The sequence below is a fragment of the Opisthocomus hoazin genome, chromosome 15, assembly GCF_030867145.1.
Source record: "Opisthocomus hoazin isolate bOpiHoa1 chromosome 15, bOpiHoa1.hap1, whole genome shotgun sequence".
Taxonomy (NCBI): domain Eukaryota; kingdom Metazoa; phylum Chordata; class Aves; order Opisthocomiformes; family Opisthocomidae; genus Opisthocomus; species Opisthocomus hoazin.
The window spans coordinates 6,495,323-6,509,854 of record NC_134428.1 but is presented as its reverse complement, the minus strand read 5'-3'; the positions used below and the strand labels follow the sequence as shown (position 1 = coordinate 6,509,854).

General features: G+C 45.2%; 1 non-coding gene across 1 annotated transcript; it reads right to left on the bottom strand.

Annotated features, from left to right (window-relative positions):
* Positions 1-11,818: 11,818 nt before the first annotated feature.
* LOC142363324 (18S ribosomal RNA) lies at positions 11,819-12,637 on the bottom strand. The gene has a single exon (XR_012765660.1). It is a non-coding gene; the product is annotated as an 18S ribosomal RNA (ribosomal RNA).
* Positions 12,638-14,532: the final 1,895 nt, after the last annotated feature.

The following is a 14,532-nucleotide window of genomic DNA, read 5'->3' as shown; positions in this document are numbered from 1 at the left end:
AATTTATTAGGCGAATAGATACAAGCAAACAGCGCTGGGTGCGCCAGGAGTCTCTGCTTGACCAAGACGCACACCATACAGTCCCCAATTCCGGTTGATATATCGTCTGCTAATACATATTCATAGAGAAGGTTGTAGACTTTACACATGCGCCCTATGGATTCCTTCCGCCCCCAATACATATTCATGGAGAAGATTCTAGATTTCAGACATGCACCCTATAGGCTTCTCTTACATAACACCACGTGGCTCGCAATAAAACTGGTATACCAGGGGGCTTGTCAGGTGACTTTGCACGATACAGGAACTATGTACATTAATCACTCTATTTTCCTTAGGCTTGTGGTTATACAAGGGTATGCAAGACAGAAGATCATATTTCATCATGCAGCCCTAGCATTGTTCCATATTGACACGAATCACGTGAATACATTTCACAACCGTGCTCGGAGAGATGCCTTTGCAATGCTGTCAGACTCAACATGGTGGATTACAGCTGGCCACAAAATAAATTAGTAACTTTTTTCAGTAACTTGATTATACCATACGTATGACCCAAAGTATTAAAACTAGCAGATTTTCAGAATTAAAGATGAATCGGAAAAGGGGATTTAAAAATTGTGCATTAAATGGGAAGCAGTATAAACTTCAAAGCACAGCCTGAGCTGTTTCTATGTTTTTGCAGGAAGAAGGTTTTGGACACCAATACAATATTTAATTTAAGCTTTCTATGTTGTCATGAGGCAGCAGTCAAAGTAGCTGTTGTTTACCTTGTCTGCCTCCATTCATTCCTTGAAATACTTCTTTCCTGTGACTCTTTCAAGCATCCTATTTTCTTGTAGAGTAGATAGCAACTAGACTGTTCTGTCTCTTCTGCTCCTGACTTTACCATAACATCCAAATCTTCCTTTGCTTTTGCAAGCTTGCTGAAGGAATTGAATCCTTAGTTTTAATCTCAGGTCAGACTGACAAAAGACCAGTAGCCACTCACTGTCCGTCGCTGGCAGTAAAACAAGTTTTGTGCTCGAAGAGAGTAGGAATCACCCATGTTGTTACCTCCAGTTTGCTGAGCATTTCTGTTTGAGCTCTGCTTGGACACGTGTGATAAGTCGCCTTGTTGCACAGGAGGTCACTGCTCACTTTGCAGAGGTTGAGGCATGTGGTGAGGCAGAGGGACGCTGCTGTGCAGGTCCTGGGAGTTGCCCAGTCTCTGCCAGGGGATGTTGCTGCCCGCAGGGAACAGGTTCCTGCTGGGAGATGCCAGTAGGCAGATTGCAATGAATGGCTGCTGACAGTGCTTTAAAATATTTAGTCATATCCAGCTATCCTCGTACATCCTGTGTCTTTCTCGGAGAGGTGCTGCCCCTTTTAGTAATCTGCAGAACGACCACAATCCTCAGTCCGGCACAGGCGTAGCAAGCTCCTGCCTTTTTGTGGAGCCGCTGTTGCTGATCCTCTGTCTCTGCAATCTCAGCCCAGTGGTCTGTGATGTGGACCAGAAAGAATGCTCTGTGTGACTGCGTTCAGCAGGTGGAAGCTGCTGCTTTGGGCTTGTAGAACTGCAGCAGGCGCGATCGCCTGGCAGTGGTTTGTTGTGGCCTCAGAGCTGTGTGAGCTCCTGCTCCATCACACAGCCCCAGGGCAGGCCTTTCCTGACAGTGGCTGTGTGATGGTGAGATTTTCCTTCAGAGACGAGCTCCAGGGGTTGGTTTCAGGATAGGACTTCTGCGAAAGCTTCTGTTTTCATCATTAGTAGTCCTTTCTCCTACGGTTTGAAACTAGTCTCAAGTCCAGAGGAAGCTTGCTGTTTGACTCCCTAAGAGGGGAAGATGAGGGATTAGTTTCAGCTCAAAGATTTCTCGGTTTTCTGAAGATGGATTTCATCATTTGTAAATAGAAGCAAAATTTTCATTTCGTTTCATTGTTGAAATAATGTCTTCTGGTAGGTATGTTTTGTTCTAAGAGAGGTTCCTGCCCGTTAGAATAATATACTGAAAAATGGAGCGTCAGTTGTGAAATATTCCTGTTCTGTGTGTGATCACTGGGTAACACCACCCTGACAGAGCTGTAGTAGATATACAGCATCTTTGGTTTTCAGACCATCGTTCTGATTTGTCTGTCAAGGTACGAGCTTTTAATATTTAAATCCATAGGCAGATTACAGGCAATGGCTACTGCCAGTGATTTAAAATACTTAGTTTTATCCAGCTTGTGTAAGTACAACATAAAAACCATTCTCATTGAGAGGTCTTCGAATTTGAAGCTTACTCAGTCAAAGTGTCACAGGTAGAGTTTTTTTGTTTGGGCCTTATGCAAAGGGTCAGAAGGTTTTCCTCGTTTTTAGCAGACTGACATGGTGTAAGCCAAGGCAAAGCATGGGTAGCTGCAGGCACACGCTGTTCACGAAAGGCTCTTAAAATCTTTCTTCAGAAGTAGTTTTGTTTGAGGTTCTCTGCTCTGTACAAAATGAACCTAAAACATTCACAACCATTTGGTTAATTCAAACTAGACTGTTAGTTTAAGAGAGGAAAGACCACTTTAGTGTGAGCCAGTTCCGCCCTACCTGTGAAAGCAAGCTCCACTCCCCCCACCCCAAACTTCTGTGATCCCAATATTAGCGCTGCCAGTTTCATTTCCATTTAAATGTAAAGCACTGAGCAGCTGGGAAGTGGGGTTGTTGTTGGCTTAAGCTCCAAGAAACAGGCGGAGATGGTGGGCTCTCTCCTGTGATCTGTCAGACTGGGGCACCAGCAGCGTAGGTGAATTGTTTTTAGTTAACAGCGATGGAAGCAATGGCGCAGGGTTTCCACGCTTTAGCCAAGTACCTGTTTTGTGGCAAGGCAAGCTAGCCAGACTTTAGCATCTGGTTTATGGAGGTGAGACATTGCTGTGCCTTATTTTTCTCCAAAGATCTATAGGTTTTGTAGCCAACAGCATCAAAAGCAACTGAAGCTCGATCAGGGAAGAACCTTGTGCATTAGCAGGCTCTCCTTGAGTGACCTTCTGTCGCGAATGAGCGGTTAGGTCACTTCAATGGTCATTCAAATGTTTTACAAGAAAAGATTTTGCTGAAAATTTGGAAAATGTGATTACAGTTTTCATTGGCAAGGTTCCCTCTTTTACTTATCAAATGAATACTATACAAAAGGGAAGGAGGTTTTGAGTGGAAAAGGATATCTACAGAGTAAAAGAAAATGCTGAGGGGTAAGGGAGACCCTCCCGTTGAGTCCCCAGGTTCGGGCTGGACCCCCTTGCTCTCTAAGCTCCTTTTCAGAGAGGAGCCTGGGTGCGGCTGGATCGAGAACCGGCCTTAGACCACGGCGGTTTACGTCCAAGGGATGTGCTTAGCAGCAGTTCATGGTGTGTCCATGGTTTAGAGAGAGAATCACAGGGATTTGACAGAAATTAATCACTGGTTAACTTAGCATTGACAGAGTGATTAGAAAGAATTTGCTGTTACAATCACAGTAACAGAATATTATGTGACTGAGTTGCTGTTAGCATTCAATCTCTTTTAAAAAAATGAAAAAGACTTTGCTGCTTGTGTTTGATTTTCAAACCTGAAGATTTCTTGAAATGTACTGTTATTGTGTTGAGACAGTAAAAGTGCGGTGTGACACATAAAATTATGCTTTTATATCTGTAAAGGGATTCTCTGAAATGCTAGGCAATTACAAATTAGTGTAGATTCCTATGAACTGATTAATGTTTTTTTCTGCATTTATGTTATTTTCAGCATACACCAATGATAATGCCCAGATTCCTAAGAACTCATCGGTAATCGTTAGAAGAATCCGTCCTGGAGGAGTTAAAGCTACCAGCAAAACATACGCTGTGTCAGTATCCATAGAGCGTTGTATTCTTTGTTAGGGGTTTCAGTGTGTTAGCTTCTGTTATTGATACCTGTTTGCAGAGGCATTCAGACTGGATCTTTCTCGTTAAAGCTGCTGTTAATTCTTGTTGGAATGGAGTAGATTTTAATGTGTCTGTCCCAAAGCAGACTTACATCTTTCGGCCTGCTGGGACATGGGGTTCAAACTGCAGCAGTGGTGGCGTGTCAGGTGGTTCTGTTGGGTTTGTTCTTGGGGTTGATTGTGCTGAGACCCAAGTTGTAGATGCTGTTTCCTCTACATGGAGTGATCGCTTCTTATCTGTGTTTGCTTTTACTGCTTTTATAGTAAAGGCAGATACGCGTTGTAGCGTAGGATTAGATTTTGTTCCCACCTCAGAAGAGTCTGATTCTCAGCGTTTGAGTATTTCTTGTATTTGGGGGAGGAGGGGTGGGATACAGCAGATATCCTTACACCCCAAATCTGTTTTTTTGCGTACTACCTGTAGAGGAAAGACTGAGGGTTGCCTGTTGGCGACCCATGCAAACCGCAGTTTCATTCATAAGTGATTCCTATTAGTTTCCTAAAGAGACTGTCTGTTTCAGGCAAGAAAAAAGGAATATATCCGAAAGTGCTTTGCCTTTTCTGCGAGTACGTTGAAGGAATAGTTAATCCTTTCAAAACTTCAAAGTCAGTAAGCAGTGTAGCACGTCACCAATAGTTACTGGTTGTCTTTCTAAGTCTGTTTTTACCCTCGACGGATACGGTTTTTCTTGAAATGCATCACTGTCCTTGTTTAGAGCTAGAGGTATGTGCAACATTTGGCTGGGACATCTGGCTAGAAGTGTGGATTACATAGACCTGTCTGTAAGAGTGTGGCACAAGCATTTTACATCCTGTGCAAACTGCCAAAGAAGTAGTGAAGTTCGACAGACTAAGCTGGCATTTTAAAGTTGAGCTGTCGTCAGGCTAAATGCTGTTTTCCTGATGTTTGATACTGCATTGTACCCATTCAGACTTGCTCTTTTTGCATCTTACTGCAACAGAAATGATTTGCACTGCAGGTAGTTGCTGAGTAGTCAAAAGTGTGTGTGTTCACAGACCAGTAGAGGCCTGTATACACCACCTTAAACCACTCAATAGCTGTGGCAGTTCGTGTGCTAGAAGTGAGTGGAAACAGACTGACCCTTCCTGTATGTTTTACACTAACAAAGCAGCAGCTGTTCTGTCTTGTGAGCAGAACCTTTGACATGTGATCATCTTCACTCATTTTGCAGTGAGTCTTATGATAGGCTTGGGAGCTGGGTCTCTTATGCCAGTTAGCTGGGTCTCGTGCCTGCTTAGAAAGGTCATTCTTTAAAATAGAGGTATCAGTCAGCTGGGATCCGTGCTAAGTGAGTGAATAATCTGTGATTTTTCCTTTTAAACTGTGCTTCGGTCAAAATCAAATGTGGTTAAAAAAACAAGCAGTCCGTACTGCACAGCAAGCCAATAAGCTTCATGCCTTGGTGATGTGTTTGACCCTTCCTTCTGGGACTTTTTTTCCCCTCTTCTTAGTCATTCCATGTCGACTCTGTGAGGAGTCCCCTCTGTGTCTTCCTTCCAGTCCAGCTTTCTGCTACAGGCAAAGACAACAGACATGTCTATACCATGCATTATTGTGCATTTTAAGAATTGCAAGGTACTCTCACAATCTACTTTTGTCAGTATGACATGAAATTGTACCTTGCAGAAATAGCTGCTTGGTTGCCTATGTCTTGTACTGATTTTAGCTCTGAGCACAGTGCCGTGCTGACACAGCTACACGGCTTCCAGCTCAGGGCCTGCTTTTTTGGCACTTCCCTGGGAGATCTCTCGTCTCTATTCCACTGTGTGACGTGAAAAAAAGAGAAGTGATCGAGCGTGGTGCTGTTATAACTCACATTTCAGCATCTAAGGAAACAGGAGAAAACGAACTCAACACATTTCAGACATCGCTGGAGACTTCAGATGGTGTCTTGATATTCTAAAATGTTTTTAAAATGTGTGTTTTTCTAAAAAATCTGCTGGGACATGAGGCTAAAACTTCGGTGGTGTATGAAAATGAATATGTGAATAGTCTTCAGACTGTCTGTAAGGAATGGAGAGTGGTAATACGGTGTCCTTCTCATGCTCACAGCTGAGAGGCCCCTTTATGGCTGGCAGTAAGAAGGGGTGTTAGCTAGTGTGTCCTTCTGCTGCCTTTTTTCCCAGCACCCACGCACGAATTAGAAGAAAAGGAAAATGCAAGCAAATCCCTCTTGCTAACAAGAGAGCCGGGTGTGGGACCTGTGGCTGAGCTGGGGGAAAGGGAGCACCCCTGGACCAGCCTTGCGGCTTGCTTCCAACCTGCCTTCAAATGAGCTCTCCAGCAGGACAGTGCCCAGGAGTTACTTGGAGTTTTGCGCTTCTCCTTCAGGAACCACTTTCGATGCCAAGCACACCCAGAGCTCAGCCTGTGCCAGGAAAAGACTGCCAGGACAGCTGGGGCTGATGGTGACTGTTCCCACCAGCTGTCCAGGCCAGAGAGATGCAGGTGGGATAGCAAGGAGGAAACACCAACTGATTGCCTCTTCTCTTGCGGGAACAGGGTTTAGCAGCAGGAGAGGGCCCCCTGGCTCTGGGCTCAAAGGGCCTCTGAGGTCAAAGAATGCGTCACGCAGCCAGAGCACAAAGCAGCAGGAGAAGAGAAATAGGTGCAGGTCCCATGGCTGGGACAGTGCTTTCAAGGTACCACCTGCCACTGAAACACGAGAACAGAGAAAGGCACTGGCAGGTGATGGAGTGACTAGGAAGAGTGCCTGGCAGAGGGAAGAGCACGGAGAGACAGGAGATGAGATAGAGACGGAGGTGAACCAGATGGCAGGTTGAAACTGAGGGTGCTCATACTGTGCAGGTCCTGGTGGGCTGAACACTTAGACAGTCATGTTGGGAAATACTTCCAGTTTGTAGTGTTTCAATGTTTATTATCCAAATCTGTAGGCGTCAGTGACTGCACTCTGTATTACTGAGGATGACTCTGACTTATCTTAATCTTGATGAATTTTGTCAGCGGCTAATTTGGATATTATAGAAAGATGTAAGAAGTGTTGTGATGTATTTAGGACTTGCTCACCAAAATGAAAGCTATGTATTAAGGGCTCACGAAATATATGAAGTCAGCAAATACTATAAAGGAATGATTTAGTTTTTATTGAATTCTTCTTTTCAGTAAATATATTTACCTTCATTATTTCACAGTGGCTTCAAAACAAAAGATTACCTGTGCATCCTTTGTCCAAAGACAACAGTTTTCTTCAGAAAAGATGTGTCCTCCTTCTACAACCCCCTCTCCCTGCTGTGCGTACTGTGGTGAGGAGTACCTCCAGTGGCTTATGGATGAATTTCTGTGCTGAAAACTCAAGCCCATGAGAACATTGCTTTTGGACCCGCCCCCAGGTGTCCCCTTGATCTTCAAGCACATTCCTGCAGGTCGGCAGGAGGGAATTCCAGGGTCACAGGTAAGAAGCTGGTCTCCAAGCGCTGGACTGAGATTGTTTTATAGAGGCAACTCTTCCTGCCCCCTTTGGGAGGACGTTCCTCTCCTTCCCACATGCTCCTCCCGCACCTCCCTGAGCCATTTCTCTAGCCATGACAGTGTCCTCAGTTCTCTGTCATGTTCTTGCCTGGTGCAGGCAGTCGTGGCACGCTGGGGGCACTGGGGGAAAGCCCAGAGGGGTGGCAGGGCTGGAGCTTCCCCGGGCTGTGCCCTGTGCCTGTCCCGGCTGGTCTCCAGAGGGGCCATGCTGTGGTGGGAGGGGGCAGTCAGGATCCTGTGGACACTGGGAGGGGGTGGCAAGGCCCCAGGGACTGTGGGGATGGGGTCAGCCATGCCTGGGGATAAGGCCCACCTAACTGCGGCGAACATGGCATGGCCGCCAGCTCCCCGTGGGCACCGGTGTCTGTCCCAGCACCACCATTCCTGACCCAGGGAGCCCCAGGAGGTGACAGTGATGGCGCCCGGGGTGATGTGACATGGCAATAGAGTTTGAGGGTGTGGAGAGGGAAACTGGCAGCTCTTACACCCCAGGAGGTGTCATTTTCAGTTAAAATACCAAAATGTCTCCTGATGTTCCAAGCCAGACTAGTCAAAAGGACGTAACAGGACAACGAACACAAGTGCACATGTACAGGAGATGGCATTAGGTGACACCAGTTTTGTGAGCTCGGGGCCAGGACATACCTTATAAGGCCGCGTGCCCCACGCCTCCTTTGTGAGCTCAGCCTAGGTGTCCAAGGCTGTACTCACCCACCCCAGCTGGTCGCAGCTGCGAGAGGCAGTGACAGGCGACATTGGTGGCTGTTGGTGGCAGCGTCGGGGGCCTGTGCCACGCAGCCGCCCCTCGCCCTGCTGGGGCCTGGGGCAGAAGAACGAGCACAAGCAGCAGGTAGTCAGGTCCACGTTGAAGCCGTTGGAGTGCTGGAGGCAATGAACGGATTTCTTTAGTCCTTCTGCAAGAAATGCAGTGTGGGGTGTGAGTGAAAGTGTTGCAGTGGTCAGGGAGGTGTTTTGTTCCTTACAGAGATGGCAGTGCCTGCTTTCCATGCAGGACTCAACCCGTGAATCCCCAGCAGAAGGTTTCCATAGCACACAGTGCCTGCTTTCCCCCAGCTCTGAGCACCCCAGCCCCGAGGAGAGGAGAGGAGAGGAGAGGAGAGGAGAGGAGAGGAGAGGAGAGGAGAGGAGAGGTGGGGAGGGGAGAGGAGAGGAGAGGAGAGGAGAGGAGAGGAGAGGAGAGGAGAGGAGAGGAGAGGAGAGGAGAGGAGAGGAGAGGTGGGGAGGGGAGAGGAGGTGACATTGCAGCTGTGTGCTCAGTGCCGCCTTGTATGTGTTTATCGGTGTATGCAGGGGTATCTGTATGTGAAATGCTGTCTGTAAGTGTAATTGTATTCATACTTCTAGCTGTATCTGTTTAGGCAGTTGTATCTGGATGTGTTTCGGTGTCTGTATGTGCATGTGGGTTTATTAGTAGGGGAGGGGGTTAAACCATCATTTTTGGGGTATGGACCCGATAGCTTTGTTAGCTGACTCTACTAGAAAATAATGTAAGGGGAGTATAGAGAGTTTTGATCTGTTTTGTGTAGGTTCAATTCCTACTTTTCTAAGTTTATGCCAGGAAATGAGAGGGTTGGGCACCTCTGTGTTCACTTTATCATAGTGATCCTTTATGTTCAGGCACATTTCCTAAGGTATCTTAGGTAAGGGGGTAGACCTGCGAAACAGATTGGTATGCTAGTATGTCAAAGGCATAATGCTAATATTAGCGGGAGAAAGCTTTTTCAGAGAAGATGCGTGGGCTGGTCATAGCGAAATCGAAGGTAGGAAGCTCGGATTCATAAGAAGCCAGAGGAGAGTAGCAGGGTTTTTGTGGCTAAGGTTAATGTGAAGAGTTGTGGGGGCAAGTTGAGGGAGCTTGGGTCTAGCAATAAAATAGTAGTTAGTGCATTTATTAGTATAATGTTAGCATATTCGGCGAGGAAGAATAGGGCGAATGGGCCCGCAGCATACTCTACGTTGAATCCGGACACTAGTTCTGATTCTCCTTCTGTGAGGTCAAATGGGGCATAGTTGGTTTCAGCAAGCGTGGAGATATATCATGTTATTGCAAGGGGCCAGGAGGAAAAAAAAGGTATAGTGGTTCTTGGGTTATAGCTAGTGTACTTAGGGTATAATTCCCACTTAGTACAATTACAGATAGGCAGATGATAGCTAGCGTTACTTTGTAGGAAATAGTCTGTGCTACTGCTTGTAGTGTGCCGATTAGAGCGTATTTTGAATTTGATGCTCAGCCTGATCAGAGGATGGAATATACTGCTAGACTTGATATGGTTAGGAGGATGAGGAGGCCTAGGTTTAGATCAGTGAGGGAGAAGAGGAGAGGAAAGGGGATTCAGATTGTAATAGCTAGCAGGAGAACTAGCATAGGGGTTTTGACAAAGAGGAACGGGGAGGAAGTTGATGGGCAGATTGGTTCTTTGATAAATAGTTTCACCCCATCCGCTACGGGTTGTAATAGTCCGAAGGGACCTACAACATTAGGGCCTTTTTGGGCTTGCATGTAACTTAGAATTTTTCGTTCTACTAGTGTTAGAAAAGCTACGGGAATAAGAATAGGGACAGCATATGTTAGGCTTATGGTGAGGTAAGTTGTAGATAGGTTGGTCATTAGAAGTAAGCTAGGGAGAGGATTTGAACCTCTGGGTAAAGCGCTTAAGCCTTTTGCATTTGCCGAGCTCTGCCACGCTAGCCAAGCCCTTTTCTAGGGGAGAGGTAATAAGTGGGTAGTCCTTTTGGTAGTTAAGTTGGGGTCATTACTTACAAGGGGAGGCGTGCTTTTGGTATTGGCCTCATTTTCCCGGTCCTTTCATACTAGGGAAAGTTTAACACAGATACAAACTGACCTGGATTGCTCCGGTCTGAACTCAGATCACGTAGGACTGTTAATCATTGAACAAACGAACCCTTTAATAGCGGCTGCACCATTAGGATGTCCTGATCCAACATCGAGGTCGTAAACCTCCTTGTCGATACGAGCTCTTGGAGGAAATTGCGCTGTTATCCCTGGGGTAGCTAGCCTGGTCCATTAATCAATTATATTGGGTCTGGTTACTATTAGTACGTTGAGAGGTTGCTCTTGGTTAAGAAGTATGGTCTTATTTTTGGAGGGTTTGTTTTTCTCCAAGGTCGCCCCAACTGAAAAAATGCATACCAGCGTTTTAGTGAGGGTGTGCCTGGTAGGTTTGAGTTTGTGAGGGGTGGCAGCTGAATTTTAAGTTCCGCAGGGTCTTCTCGTCTCATGAGTTTATCCCTGCTTTTGCACAGGGAGATCGATTTCACTGATCATCTGTAAGAAACAGTTAAGACCTCGTTTAGCCTTTTATACAAGTCTCGATTTATGGGACAATTGATTGCGCTACCTTCGCATGGTTAGGATACCGCGGCCGTTAAACATTGGGTCACTGGGCAGGCATCACCTTCAATACTTGGTCTGCTGAAGGCTATGTTTTTGGTAAACAGTCGGGCCTTGGGTTTGCCTAGTTCCTTTTACAGATGTTAATCTTTCTGATGGGCGCTCCTGAGGCAGGTTAACAGGTGTATCAATATTTAAGCTTGTTGGTATTGAGGTATTGATTAGTCTGTTAATAACAGGTGTGTAAGCGTGCGCCTGAGAGGGGATAATCCTTAGTTTCTCATTTTAGCATTAATTCTCCTATGGTTAATAGGCTGGCCTGTTAGTAGTAAAGGGAGTCGTTCTATTTTTAGATTTTTTTCATTACAGAGCTTTGACACATTCTTTTTTGATGGCTGTTTGAAGGCCCACAGTCAAGGCAATGGCTGATATTTATCCTCTATGAGAGATTGTGTTCTTTCTTAAAGGAGCTGTACCTCCTCTAAATTGCTCTTGATTTACTTCATGGGGGTTAGACTAGATGGTCCGTGGAGGAAAATTAAGAGGGAACTTAGATTCATTTCACAGGCAACCAGCTATCACCCAGCTCGGTTGGCTTTTCACCGCTACTGGCAAGTCATCCCACTCTTTTGCCACAGAGATGGGTTCGCTCAAGGGTAGCTGCTTGTAAGTAGCTCGCTTGGGTTTCGGGGTGACAGGCTTAAGTTCATTTTGCTTGGTTATTCTTGCTAGATCATGATGCAAAAGGTACAAGGGCTGATCTTTGCTATTTATTGCTTGAGTTTTTCATTATTATTTCACCTTTCCCTTACGGTACAAGATCTCTATCGCGCCAGGTTTCTTTTCTATCACCTATACTAAGTTGGGGAAAAAAATGTTTTAGTTTGGTAGGGTAAGTCAATTTTTAATTTCCTTGCTTGAGGGCAGTTGCGGTTGGGCTAGGGGTTAGGCTTCAAGACAACCTGAGGGTAGCAGGTATCTTTCAGGTGTAAGCTGAATGCTTTGATTGTAGCTACGTCTTGATGTGCTAAGTACACCTTCCGGTACACTTACCTTGTTACGACTCACCTCGTCTTCAGCTTGCTAGTGGCTTATGTAGTAAGGGGAATAGCTTGTGAGGAGTGTGACGGGCGGTATGTATGTGCCTCAGGGCCAGCTTAAAGAGGACTTTATTATCCTGCTTTATTGCTAAATCCGCCTTCTAGGTGCGGTTTCACACCCCTTTCCATAGGGTTCTCTACTATAGAGCATGTAGCCCATCTCTTCCACCCCGTGAGCTATACCTTGACCTGTCTTACTAGCGGAATGGGGCTATTCTGCTCACTGTTGTACTCTCAGAAGGAGGTGAGCTGGCGACGGCGGTATGTAGGCTGTTCTGGCAAGAGGTGGTCGGGTGTATCGTGGGTTATCGATTATAGAACAGGCTCCTCTAGGTGGGTTTGGGGCACCGCCAAGTCCTTAGAGTTTTAAGCATTTGCACTGGTAGTTCTCGGGCGGATACTTTGGTTGGGTGATAAGTATCAAGATTTAGGGCTAAGCATAGCGGAGTATCTAATCCCAGTTTGTGCCTTAGCTTTCGTGGGGTTTAATTATTCGGAGGTGCTAAGATCATTTTAAAGGTGGACTTAGGTGCATCCTTTGCTTATGACAGCTTAGCTGCATTTTTATCTTAGTCTGCTACGATAACGTGGTACCACTCTTTATGCTGCATACGGTTAATCTGGGCCTCTTGTGTGACTGCGGTGGCTGGCACAAGATTTACCGGCCCTGAGTATTGCTATAACTAAGTCAAGTTTGCACTTATTGCTTAATGTTAATCACTGCTGAGTACCCGTGGGGGTGTGGCAGAGCAAGGCATCTTGGGCTACGATGTATTGTGTGCCTGATACCTGCCCCTCTTGCCTTGATTAGTGGAGGCTGAGGGCATTGACACTGGTGCGCAGATACTTGCATGTATATATTTGGCAAGAATTAACTGTAAGGTTAGGACTAAGTCTTTTGTCCTCGGGTGCGTGTGGCGACATCTTAGTATCTTCAGTACTATACTTTGGTTTAAGCTACGAGGACGTTTAAGTTTTGTTGTTGTTTGTTGTTGTTGTTGTTTGTTGTTGCTTGTTGTTGCTTGTTGTTTTGCCTGGTGAATTTTATGTTTGTTTTGGTTCATGATGTTGTAGGGAAATTTCTTAATTTGGGTGATGGAACGTGTTCATGATGGACAAATTTGGATGGCTATTTTATTAATGTAACTCCAGTACTGATGACGTGTTAAGAATACAAGGATACAATTCGTGACAGGATACGAAAAAAATGAGTGAATATTTTAGCTGAAAGTTGCTAGTGTTGTTTAGAAAATCAGAGGAAGTGTAATAATAATAAACTATGTCCTCAGAGAAAGTGTAATAATAATAAACTATGTCCTGCGACCATTCACTAAATTGCACCATTGTAGGTGTTAGTGGACACACCATAACTAAATGGAAAACAAAGTGCATCAGTGTTAAGATGATTCCCCATATACTTACACCGTCTCATTAATGGATTCCCCGAGGGCGAGAAAAAGGACGCATGCCATGTATGCTCACGTATATAAATTGTATTTACCCGTTGCACCGCAGGGTAGCCTGAAGAAACCCAAAAAAAAAGGGAACCAAAAGTGCTAAGGCTTTGGGTGACACGATTAAGAGGCCAAATGGTGATTAATAGCCTACCAGATGCATCTGTGAAGAGCAAGTTGAAGGGACTAAACAAATAAATGACCCTGAAAAAGGAACCAGAGGTACAAAAGAGCAAGTTGAGCGAGGGTGTAGGGGGAAAGAATGGTCCTGAAGCTGGTCGTGATGGAATCTTATGTGTGGTGCGTTGCTGATTTCACGTGAGAAGCCCGATTAATAGATAACCTGATACCTGAAACAGGTCCTTCTAGAGAAGCGTCAATTAAGTCTTGTGACCGTTCACGTAGATGTTTGCAGGCACTGTTGTATCCATAGGAGTTCTATTATAAGATAACAGTTTACATGTACAGGTTTAGTAAGTATTCCTTACTCCAAGAAGTTTACTATTACTTGAAAGTAGGATGTTAACTTAAAGATATTGTCCGTGTAACATGGTTATGACCTAAGACATGTCAGTGTATGTGTTCAGCATATTATTATATATATATATACATGCATGTGTTTATGGGGTAGGTATTAGTGTGTAACAATACATAAAAATTGCCATTGGATTATGCACCGGGGGGGGGTAGCGGGGGGGTAGGGAAGTTACATTATTTGGGTTCCTGTAGTTGAAATATACAACAATGGTTTTTCAGGCCGTAGTTCTTGGAGAAAAGCCAAGCTGGAACTGCGATGACTTATTTTGTACTTTTTTTAGGGGTATGCTTTATTTTAGGGAGTTTGGGGGTTGCATCTAATCCTTCTCCGCACTACGGGATTGTTGGGTTGGTGTTAGCATCTGTTGCAGGGTGTGGGTGATTATTGCGTTTGGGGGTCTCTTTTATCTCGTTAGTACTGTTCATGGTATACTTAGGGGGGAAGTTGGTGGTTTTTGTCTATTCTGTCTTTGGCGGCAGATTTATTTCCAGAGGCTTGAGGGAGCTGGCGTGTAATGGGATATGGTACGGGGCTTGTTTTAGTAGCTATTGTTGGTATGGTTATTGGAGGATTGGCAGAGTGTTGGAAGTTTGGGGTTATTACTGTTGATAGTGGAGGTGTATTTTCTGTTCGGTTAGATTT